The following is an 8,627-nucleotide window of genomic DNA, read 5'->3' on the forward strand; positions in this document are numbered from 1 at the left end:
GTGCTCTCTCGCTCTCTCTCTTTTTTGAGAAGCCTGGCTAGAGGTTTGTCAATTCTGTTTATTTTTTTAAATGACCAACTCTTGGTTTCATTCATCTGTTCAATTGTTTCTTTGGTCTCTATTTTGTTTATTTCTGATCTGATTTTTCTATTTCTCTTCTTCTACTGGGTTTGGGGTGCTCTTGTTCCTCTGCCTCTAGTTCCTTTAGGTGAGCTGTTAGATTTTGCACTTGAACTTTTTCTAATTTCATGAAATAGGCATGAAGTGCCATGGATTTTCCTCTTAGGACTGCTTTTGCCGCATCCCATAGTTTGAATTGTTGTATTTTCATTTTCATTTGTTTCCATATATTTTTAAATTTCATCTCTAATTGCCTGATTGGCCCATTCATTCTTTAGTAAGGTGTTCTTTAACCTCCATGTTTTTGGAAGTTTTCCAGACTTCTTCCTGTATTGATTTCAAGTTTCAAAGCATTATGATCTGAGAGTGTGCATGGTATGATCTCAATAATTTTATATTTATTGAGGACTGCTTTATGTCCCAGTATGTGATCTATCTTGGAGGATGTCCCATGCGCACTGAAACGGAAATGAATTCTATGGCCTCAGGGTTAAAGGTCTAAATATATCTGTCAGATCCATCTGGTCCAAAGTGTCATTCAAGTCCATTGTTTCTTTAGTGATTTTCTGTCTGGTTGATCTATCCATTGCTGTAAGCAGAGCATTAAAGTCCCCTACTATTGGCACATTTTTATCTATAAGGTTGTTTCTGTTTGTGATTAATTGTTTTAAATATTTAGGACCTCCCATATTCAGTGCATAGACATTTATCATTGTTAGTTCTTCCCGATGGATAGACCATGTAATCATTATATAATGCCCTTCTTCATCCCTTGTTATTGTCTTTAATTTAAAGTCCAGTTTGTCTGATATAAGTATAGCTACTCAAGCTTTCTTTTAACTTCCGGTAGCATGATATTTCTCCATCCCCTTACTTTTAATTTGAAGGTATCTTCCAATCTCAAATGCATTTCTTGTAGACAGCAAATAGATGGATTTTGGTTTTTTATCTATTCTGCTACCCTATGTGTTTCGATTGGAGCATTCAGCCCATTTACATTCAGTGTTATTATTGAAATATGTGGGTTTAGAGTCATTGTGTCCTTTGTGGGATTCATGCTTGTGGTGGTGCCTCTATTATCTTACATTCCTTGCAACACTTCCCTCAGAGTGTCCCCCTCAGGATTTCTTGTAGGGCTGGCTTAGTGGTGACAAATTCTTTCAATTTCTGTTTATTTGGAAAGACTTTTTTTCTCCTTTTATTCTGAATGACAGGTTTGCTGGATAGAGGATTCTTGGCTGCATATTTTTTCTGTTCATCACATTGAAGATCTCCTGCCATTCCTTTCTGGCCTGCCAAGTTTCAGTAGATAGGTCTGTCACCACTCTGATATTTTTCCCTTTGTATGTTAAGGCCCTTTTCTCCCTAGCTGCCCTCAAAATTCTCTCTTTGTCCTTATATTTTGCCAGTTTCACTATGATATGTTGTGTAGTTGATCGATTCACGTTACGTCTGAGGGGAGTTCTCTGTACTTCTTGAATTTCAACTTCCACTTCCCTCTCCAGGTTGGGGAAGTTCTCTGCTATAATTTTTCCAGGACTCCTTCAGCACCTTTCCCTCTCTCTTCCTCTTCTGGGATTCCTATGATACCGATATTGTTCCATTTGATTGTATTGCTGAGCTCTCGAACTCTTCTTTCATGTTCCTGGATCAGCTTATCTCTCTTTTTCTCAGTTTCTTCTTTTTCTATAGTAGTGTCTTCTAAATCACTTGTTCTCCTTTCTTCCTCTTCCATCCGTGATTGAACGCCTCCAGTTTTTATGTATGTCTTTTATCGCATTTTTTAATTCACCGTAACTATTTTTAAGCTACATATTGTTTGTAGCCATAGTTTCTCTGATGTCCTCCATGCTTTTTTCAAGCCCGGTGATTAATTTTATGATTATTGTTCTAAATTCTTGTTCAGTTATGTTGCTTATATCTGTTTTGAGCAGTTCGCTAGCTGTCATTTCTTCCTGGAGTTTCTTTGTAGGAGAGTTCTTCCGTTTTGTCATTTGGTTAGCTTTCTATCTCTTGATACTTTTTTAAATTTTTTTTAATGTTTTATTTATTTCTAGGAGAGAGAGAGAGAGAGACAGCGTGAGCAGGGGAGGGTCAGAGAGAGAGGGAGACACAGAATCTGAAACAGGCTCCAGGCTCTGAGCTGGCAGCCAGCCCAGAGCCCGACGCGGGGCTCGAACCCACAAACCGCGAGATCATGACCTGAGCGAAAGTCGGACGCTTAACCGACTAAGCCACCCAGGCGCCCCTATCTCTTGATACTTTTAAAAGCTTGTTGTACACTCGGGCCCTGCGAGTTCTGCTGTATTAAAGAGGGCTCTTTTGGGGGCGCCTGGGTGGCTTAGTCGGTTAAGCGTCCGACTTTCGCTTGGGTCATGATCTCGCGGTTCGTGGGTTCGAGCCCCGCGTCGGGCTCTGTGCTGACTGCCAGCTCAGAGCCTGGAGCCTGTTTCAGTCTGTGACTCCCTCTCTCTCTGATCCTCCCTTGCTCATGCTGTCTCTATCTCTCTCCTAGAAATAAATAAAAAACATTAAAAAAAAAAGAGAGGGCTCTTTTGACTATTCAGGGTCTGTGTGTTCAGGAAGTGTTCTTTGGATGGTGTCTCTTGGTTTCTCTTTTTGAGCGTTTGGTTATTTTGTTTCCCTAGCGGTAGTGGTTGGGACTCTTCACCATGTGTAGTTTGGCTTGTTTCTTGAGGCAGCCCTGGAAAAAGAAAGCAGACAACCAGAGAGGGAACACAAGTATACAAATGCACAGACGAAACCAATAAACACGCAAATTCAGGCTCAGGTAAAAACAGCTACTAAGAAAACAACTATCTGGAGGGGATGGGCATGGTTTGGTGTAGGCAGTTCTTGTCTCCACTGTGTCCACTGGCCTCCTTGAGGACCCTCCTCGTTGGTTGTGGGGAGAAGAATGGCGTCGCCCTAGTCCCTTCTCAACCAAGTGTTGCAAATCACTTCTTAGGGTCAGATCTCCTCTTCTGAGGATATAGCCAAGGTGAGCTGAGTTCTGTGCCCCAGGCTCTGCCTCATTTCCAGGTCCCAGCCTGCAGGCTTTATTATACCGCCTTGAACAGTCCAGCTGGTCGCTGCTCCCTGTTTTTGGAGGTTGAGTGGGGGGTGGGAGAAGTGTCACAGCCTCAGATCCACCAGGTTCAAGCAGGGATACAGCCCTAGTGCGTTCGCGGAACGTAGCAACTTCAGGTCCGCAGAGTCCGAGTAGTCGCAGCGGGCTGCAGCTGCTTCAGTGGGCCACTGTTGAGCATGCCACTGCCGCTTCTTCTGGTGCTGGGACCGCCTCTGCAGGCATTGCTGCCAGTTCACTGGGCTGCTGCTGCCGTGGATGGTGCTGGGCACGCTGAAGTTCAATTTTTCCTGGCTCCTTCTGGCACCAGGGCACCTACTTTCAAGTCAGCACCCCAGCCAGAGCTAAAAAACACTCTCTTTCCAAACCGAGGTTTTTCTCTTCTCCAGGGAATGTTCTTTGTGCAATCTCACCTCCTCTTTCCTTTCCCCTGAACTCACGGCAGCTCACCACCACTCGCAGGTCAATCACTCACCATAGCTGCCCACAAGATGGGTTTCCTCACCTCCCTCCGTGTCTCTGGGTCCCTTCCCGCTTTTATCTTCCCCAGTTCTCACTCACACACTTAGGAGGTTTCCTTCCCAGTGTACTATGTCTCTTTCTCTTCCCAAACTCCTGTGGCTCAGAGTCCTACGACTTCAGGCCTTCTCTATTTGAGAGATGAGTGCAGGCGAAATGTATGGAGCTCCCTACTTCTCTGCCATCTTGCCTCCCCCACGCCCCATTACAATTTTAATCATGAAAGACCAGAACTGAAACCTGGAAATCTAAGAACGGCTGATTTAGACTGAAGTAGAAATAGGTAATGGTTAACATTCATCTTATATTTGTGGTCTAATTTGAGGTTAGACAGCATCCCAACACCTTTATCAGAGCACACACAATCTCCTTGTTCCTCAGGCTGTAAATGAGGGGGTTCATTATGGGGGTGAGGATGGCACCAAGTATGAAGAGAAACTGGCCCATCTTGGGACTGTGATAAGAACTAGGCCTCATGTTGAGCAGCATGGCTGGACCAGAGTGGAAGCTTACCACAGTCAGGAGGAGGAACAGATGGCCAGTGATTTATTTCTGCCCTCCCAGGAGTTCATGCAGAGGATAGTAAGGAAGATGAGAACATAAGAAGACAAGATAAAGGACAAGGGAATGAGAAGCATCATAATGGTTGTCATTACTACGGCCTTCTCACAGGCCAATTTTAGAATGACCATGACCTCACAGAGGAAATGGGAAATCTCTCTGGAACCACAGATGGTGAAATAGATAGGATCCACTGTGTGTGCAAGTGATGTAAGGACACTCACATCCAGCAGATAGAAGTCATCTGCAGATGTATTTTCTGGTGTATGATCAGGGTGTATCTCAGAAGGTTACAAACGGTCACATACAGGTCAAAGGACCTGACGGCGATAAGGATACATTCAGCAACTACTAAAGTCTAGAAGAAAAAATGTCTGAGTTTCACAGGCAACCTGTGAGTTGTTTCTCTTCTCTGAGAAGTCAGTTGCCATCTTGGGCACAGTGGAGGAGATTAATGTCAGGTCCATGAGAGCCAGTTAGCTGAGCAGGAAAAAAGTGAATGTGTGGAAGTGAGAATCCATCTAGATCAGGAAAATAAGGATGAAGTTTGAGTTGTGAGCCACATTGTAGATCATAATGATGGCAGAAACAAGGATATTGACATGTTTTATACTAGGGAATAGGCTCAAAAGGATAAAATCATATTTGAAGTCTCATTTCTTTTATCCAAGTTTTTGGCTTGTTAGAAGTAGTCAACTCTGGGAACAAGTCCAATTAGGAGAAATTACAAAGATGTATTGGGTTCTGTTCCCCAAGTTCTTTCCTTTGTAACCCTTATCAGCATGAGTAGGCTGTGATATTTCTACAAATGACAGCATTTCAGCCAATTTCATGGATAAGTAGGTTATTTTATGTCCCCACCTATCTTCTTTACTTACAGAATATATTGCCCCCATCTGGTACATCCAGGTTGCATCTTGTACTGGTATCTCAGAGCCAGTACTTTCACCTCCCCTCTCTTCTATGTCATTGTTGAAAGACCCCATTCCCCTCTCCCCCCTTAATGCTCTATCAGTGCCCTACTTTAACTTTTGAGAAGTATATAACATGTGTTCCATCCTCACTCAATAACCCAGTTTCCATTCTAATATGTTCTTATCACTATGCTAAATCTTAGAAAGACAAAGATGAATAAGGTATTATTTCTGATGCTAGAGACCTTTAACTCTATTGAAGAAGATGGCAATGACAAGAAAATAAGACACATGTTATATGGAAGAATATAGAAGATACAATGTATAATGGAGATGCAAAGTATTCTTCATTTTCAAAAGCTTGAGGAATTGCACGATGAATATCTAACCTCACATAGACTTTGTTTAAAAACAAAACCACAACCAAAAACTAAACCATCACATCTGTAGGCATTTAGAAGGAAAGATGTCTCAGAGGGACACCTGGGTGGCTCAGCTGGTTAACCATCTGACTCTTGATTTCAGCTCAGGTCATGATATACATTTAGGAGATCAAGCCTTGCATTGAACCACGCTTTGGTTTCCATGCTGAGGATGGAGCTGCTCAAGATTCTATCTCTTCCCATTCATATTCCCTCCCCCCTCAAAAAAAAAAAAACACAACACAGCGCATCTCAGAGAAAGTTACATGGTTTGTCCAAGCTCATAGCATTACTAAATGTTGAAGAGAAATGACCAAAACTCACATCCCAGAGGTTTTTCCAATTATATTTCAGATCCTTATTAAGTATATTCAAATAGAGCTGTTGTTAAATAAAGCCTTGTATTATTCTGCATTTTAAACTTTTTTTAATGTTTATTTATTTTTGAGAGGGAGACAGAGAGAGAAAGAGCTCACGTCAGGGAGGGCAGAGAGATAAAGAGAAAGACACAGAATCCAAAACAGTCTCCAGGCTCTGAGTTTCTGCATAGAGCCTAATGTAGGGCTCAAACTCACGAACTGTAAAATCATGACCTGGGCCAAAGTTGGAAGGTGACCTGTGAGATCATGACCTGAGCCACCCAGGCACCCCTGTGTTTTATTTATTAGGTTAATGGAAGCTGTTGTAATTGATAATCTTTGAATTCTCAGTGGTTTAAGATATTATCTTAAGATAATAGAATATTTTTGTCAGATGAATTCAAAAATAGCCTTTGCTTATGGACAGATAGCTCTCTTTTGAAAAGCATTTCAGGTACCCAGGCTCATGACATCTTGTCGCTCACCATCTTCAATAATGACTTCTAAAGTCATTTTCCTCATCTATATCAAGCATCCATGAGGCAGGATGTGGAAATGTTAATGAGCCGCCCTGGAAGTGCTGTATGAGGTTTCCCCTAATATTTCAGTCCAGTCACATAGCAATATGTCACTGCAGGGGAGGCTGGGAAGTATATTTGGCTTAGTGCACAGGGGAAAAGAGCAAATATATTTGGTAAACAGCTGCCATTTTCTGCACATCTAAATTAGTTTGCACAAAGCCTATTTGCTGGTTCACAGCAGGGACATTGTTTTGCATTCCTTTGCCACTTTACTTGAACATATGGTGGTGCTATCAGTATTTGTTTAATTGAACATACCTGCTACTCAGGGGAGCTGTTCCTCATTCCCCTTCCATGAATCTGATTCTTGGCCCTTTCAAAATAGAAGAGAGCTTTCTTTGGAGACTATATTAGTTTACCTACTGCTATATGACTATTATCTCAAGATAGTACAAACAGGTATTACCTCACAGATTTTCCCATCAGGAATCAGAGTGAAACTTAGCTGGGTGCCTCTGACTAAAGATTTCCCACAAAATTGTAATCAAAATGCTGGCTGGTGATACAGTTTCAGTTTCATCTGAATTCTTAACTGCGGGAGGATCTGCTTCCAGTTTCACTCAGATGTTATCAGCAAGGTTCAGTTCAGTCCTCCGGAGCAGATGGCTTTAATTTCTTGCTGGCTGTTGGCTGGGAGCTTCTCTCACTTCCTTGATTTTCCACGGGGTATCTCATAACATGGTAGCCAACTTCCTTCAAGAAAGACGGGAGGGACAAAAAAGAGGGAGAGAGGAGGAGAATGAGAGCGAGATGGAAGTCACAGTCTTTTTGTAACCTAATATTAGAAGTAATAAGTGATAAGATTTATCCCTTCCTCTAAAGGAGAATACACAAGGTCATGAATACTGGCAGACAGGGATCATTGGTGCCAGATGCTTACCTATCACAAGTGCATGGTATTTTTGTCAAAACTTTGAATTTTAGAGTTAAAATGTACCTTCAAAAATCCACTTTACTCTAATCACCGGTAATTTTGTTTTGCTCCCTGTTATTTTAGTGATGAAGGAATTACGGTTTTTAAAAGTTGAATAGTTAGTCCCAGAGCATTCAGCTAGTTGAAAATGAAGAAACTATACCTAGGTCCACTATTATTTTGATTTTCTTGACTCCTTGCAGAACTTTACATTATTCCTTGAGTTATTTTTAATTTACTTTCTATAATTCTTTTACTTCTAGAATGCTTAGGGGACAGTAGTCATTCTAAACATACTGTAAACCTGCATGCACTCTCTCATGAATAATAACTGAAGAAATGTTTAGAAAACCAGTACTATAACCAAATTTAACTTTTAAATTATTAGCCTGTTATAGTTTACATGTGGATTTTTTATCACCTAGACCATACGTTAAATATGAATGTATTTCAGTTTTATATACTTATAAATTTCATATATGCATTAAATTTTTAAAATGTCCACTCATTTAAATGTGCAACCCTTAAACTTTGAAGAAAGATTTGAAAATATATGTTTCTTATTTTGGGGTATTTCCATGTCTTGATAGATTGTTTTGATAGCTATCTTCTTTATAATGGTCCAGCAAATGGATAATTTCTGTTGGGCTACAATGGCACATGACCATCAGAGCCAGATTAGAAGAGTCAGTCAGTCATCGTGGTTGCCTTTTAGGGTAGATTCTGCTGCTTGGTATAAACGTGAGTTAATGGCCTGTTCTCCAACTTTTCTTTTCCTGCATTGTACCCCTTGATTTGCCACATGTGTAAATGCAGATCTTTGTTTCCCAAAGCTCTCAGTAAAAGCAATGTAGTAAGCAGACTTATTAATCAGAATAGAATGTGCTTAACCTTTAGGGTTTCTGATGATTTCACGTGACAGTGAATTTTTGGATGATGATGTGACCAAGGGTGTTCATCCTGAGACCTGTCCCATTTCAAACATTGCCTTGTTGGTGAATTACTTTTAATTCTGGAATGGTTTGGTGCCTTCTTGCTCTAACAGTCTGTTCCTTATTAAACATTTCCCAGCAAAGGATATGGTATATTCATGCCTTATGATCTAACAGGTTGTTCTCTATGAGGACAGGAAATATTTCCACAGGAAATG

At 41.0% G+C, this 8,627-nt stretch overlaps 1 pseudogene; it reads right to left on the reverse strand.

Annotated features, from left to right (window-relative positions):
• Window positions 1-3,255: 3,255 nt before the first annotated feature.
• LOC144241423 (olfactory receptor 2M5-like) lies at window positions 3,256-4,809 on the reverse strand (annotated as a pseudogene).
• Between the last annotated feature and the right edge of the window lie 3,818 nt (window positions 4,810-8,627).

Source organism: Crocuta crocuta, unplaced genomic scaffold (genome assembly GCF_008692635.1).
Source record: "Crocuta crocuta isolate KB4526 unplaced genomic scaffold, BGI_CrCroc_1.0 scaffold441, whole genome shotgun sequence".
In the NCBI taxonomy this organism is placed as follows: domain Eukaryota; kingdom Metazoa; phylum Chordata; class Mammalia; order Carnivora; family Hyaenidae; genus Crocuta; species Crocuta crocuta.